Source organism: Hemitrygon akajei, unplaced genomic scaffold, assembly GCF_048418815.1.
Source record: "Hemitrygon akajei unplaced genomic scaffold, sHemAka1.3 Scf000070, whole genome shotgun sequence".
Lineage (NCBI taxonomy): Eukaryota > Metazoa > Chordata > Chondrichthyes > Myliobatiformes > Dasyatidae > Hemitrygon > Hemitrygon akajei.
Genome location: NW_027331956.1, coordinates 2,264,282 through 2,267,760, shown reverse-complemented (window position 1 = coordinate 2,267,760; position 3,479 = coordinate 2,264,282). Strand labels below are relative to the sequence as shown.

General features: G+C 44.3%; 1 long non-coding RNA gene across 1 annotated transcript; it reads right to left on the bottom strand.

The window, feature by feature from the left end:
• Window positions 1-446: 446 nt before the first annotated feature.
• Window positions 447-3,048, bottom strand: LOC140722137 (uncharacterized). Its single transcript, XR_012097544.1, has 3 exons — window positions 2,902-3,048; window positions 634-656; window positions 447-559 (listed from the first exon to the last, which is right to left on the bottom strand). It is a non-coding gene; the product is annotated as an uncharacterized lncRNA (long non-coding RNA).
• Window positions 3,049-3,479: the final 431 nt, after the last annotated feature.

The following is a 3,479-nucleotide window of genomic DNA, read 5'->3' as shown; positions in this document are numbered from 1 at the left end:
CCTGTGTCAGTCAGAGTCTGCACTCACAGCGTACAAAGGACTTGTGTATTTTCCTGACAATCCCTGTCACCACACTGATACCTGCTTTTATTCCCTACAATATCATCAAGTCAGTATTAAATTCCCAGTTCCTCTGGTGGATCCAAACTCATGTCCTGGTGTGTTAGTGCAGTGTTCCTGGGATCGGGACACAGTGGTTCATCTGCCAGTCCCGTGTATTGGTTGTATTGTGACCCTGTGCTGGTGTGTTCAGGGGTCTGACATCTCCAGCTGCCCATGTGACAGTGATGCCTCCCAGTCGGTGGGGTTGATGTGGAATAAACTTCAGTTCCCCTTAATTATAATTATAAATATAGGTTCTCCTTGTATAATTATAGACAATCCTTGCTTCAAATTAGAACGCAACTGAACAAGGAGAAATGAATCTTTGTAAGTTTTACCTCGGTTAATGGCATCAAGTGTTTCTCTCAGCACTGTGTTCAACAAATAGAGGTGATTGAATTTTTCAACCGGTAGGGCCTCATCTGTCACTGACAATTCCTGGACATCATCACTGATTCTGTAAATATTAAACTGCTGGTTATAAACTGCAATTTTGAACTATACAGATTTTCACTAAAGAGTATGTCCTACCTCCTGTTCCAATGAGCTTCCTCCTGAAATAAATCAAACATAAATCTGATTAGACTTGGACTTACTGTCCACATCCTGAATTTCATCCAAATCATTACAAGGTGTTGAAAATTGCCACTCCCACAGTCACTCACACACATGGACAATAGAGAACCGTGGGTTAAATTACAGGGAAAGTTTCTGAATGTCAGACCATTACTAAGAGGATGAAACTTACAGGGAAGACAGGACAGGTTGTCCATTTTCATCTGGATATGATATCAGGGTGACAGGATGGAGGAATTTAAGATCAGTGATGGATTTAATTGTGAGAGGTGGGGGGTGAAGTACCTCTCTTTACGGGAAGAATTGTGGGAGGTAAAATTCCAGATTGATTTTAATAAATCCCATAAGAAATTTAGTGAAGTGGAACTCGCTGCCACAGGAGTGGTTGAAGCGGAACAAGAGAGATTGAATGTAATGGGGAAACTGGATAAACACGTGAGCGACCATCGAGTTCGGTGCTGTGTTGCTGGGTGTGGTGAGTATGTGGGAGGAGAATTTTGAAGCAGGGAAATTGATAGAAGATGATGGACCGAATGGCCTGTTTCTGATGGAGACCGGACGAGATGTATCCCAGGCCACTGTGGGAGGAGATTGTTTCTGATGGAGACCGGACGAGATGTACCCCAGGCCACTGAGAGAGGAGATTGTTTCTGATGGAGACCGGACGAGATGTACTACAGGCCACTGTGGGAGGAGATTGTTTCAGATGGAGACCGGACGAGATGTACCCCAGGCCACTGTGGGAGGAGATTGTTTCTGATGGAGACTGGACGAGATGTATCCCAGGCCACTGTGGGAGGAGATTGTTTCTGATGGAGACCGGACGAGATGTACCCCAGGCCACTGTGGGAGGAGATTGTTTCTGATGGAGACCGGATGAGATGTACTCCAGGCCACTGTGGGAGGAGATTGTTTCAGATGGAGACCGTACGAGATGTACCCCAGGCCACTGTGGGAGGAGATTGCTGAGCCTCTGCCTATGATCTTTGCATCATCAATGGGGACAGGAGAGGTTCCAGAGGACTGGAGGGATGCAGATGTCATTCCCTTATTCAAGAAAGGGAGGAGAGATAGCCCAGAAAATTATAGACCAGTGAGTGTTACTTCAGTGGTTGGTAAGTGATGGAGAAGATTCTGAGAGGCAGGATTTATGAACATTTGGAGAGGCATAATATGATCAGGTATAGTCAGCATTGCTTTGTCAAAGGCAGGTCGTTCCTTATGACCCTGATTGAATTTTTTGAGGATGTGACAAAACACATTGATGAACGTAGAACAGTAGATGTAGAGTATATGGATTTCAGCAAGGGATCCAAGGGGACATTGATTTATTCAACCAGAATTGGCTTGCCCACAGAAGACAAAGTGTGGCTGTAGACAGGTCATATTCTGCATGGAGGTTGGTGACCAGTGGTGTGCCTCAGGGCTCTGTTGTGGGACCCCTTCTCTTTGTGATTATTATAAATGCCCTGGATGAGGAAATGGAGGGATGCGTTAGTAAATTTGCTGATGACACAAATGCTGGGGATGTTGTGGATAGTGTGGAGGGCTGTCAAGAGTTTACGGTGGGACATCGATAGGATGAAAACTGGGCTGAGAAGTGGCAGTTTGGAGTTCAACCCAGGTAAGTGTGAGGTGGTTCACTTGGTAGGTCAAATATGATGGCAGAATATGGTATTAATGGTAAGCCTCTTGGCAGTGTGGAGGATCAATTGTCTGGTGAAAAACAGTTTACTGCCATTTGTAAATGCTGTGTCCAGGAGTGACGCATCTGTTTTCTGTCTTTGATTGCCCTGTCTGCATTGTGTTCTGTGTTACGTGATTGTTATTGTAACTAGTCACGTGTGTGGGGTGTGGTAATAGTGAAGGGAATAAGTTACATATCCATGCTTTGTTCTGGGCAGTTTTGAGCTGAGAACGGACGGATATCATATCGTTTGTTAACCGCTTTGTTGCTGATTAATTTGCGATTAATTACGCTGAAGTTTCATTGCTTCATGATTGTCTGTTGCAGATAAAGGATCGAATACAAATCTTCGACATTTTGGAAGGAGATTATTCGTGTGATTGACGTGTGCGTCATACAGGTCGAACAATCTGTGTGAGATCACCAGCAGCGGCAATTGATTTGTTAGAATTGGCCGCTGTGCTGTGTTTATTTCAAATATACCACTGTTCATTTAGTGCCCTTTGACAGGAACAAATTGAAATATAATCCCTCACCTTGAGAAATATCACACCGTCTTTTTGATCCATCTGTTCCTTTAACTTAGTGATTTCCTCCTGAATAATCCTTATATTCTCTTGGAGAGCTAGAAGATTTTTCTCCATTGTGTCGAGAATCCTCTTCTCTTCTTCTTTGAGATCCCTGAGTAAGCTCTGCTCTTTCTCAGTGATAATCTGGCGCAGTTCAGCAAACTGGGATGTGATGTAGGTCTGAATGCTGGGTGACTGTTTCTGTCAAATTAAAGTGAAGATTAATTTACTGTATTGCTGTGTGTATTTCCTGATGACATTAAGGAGACCATTTGGTCCATTAATGTCCATGCTAGCTCTGAAACATTCCCATCAACCCCATTCACTGACGTTTTCCTGAAATCTATTCTCCCCATTGACCCATTTACTCCCACCTGATTCACATACACCCTCCCCACCTTTACAGGGTTAACGGTAATTAGCCATTCATCCGGCATGCACTTGGGATGTGTCGTAGTCTCTTGTGGTCACAGGGAGAGCATGCAAACTCCACACAGACAACAACAGAGGTCAGGATCGAACGCTGGTCACTGGAGCTGCGATAC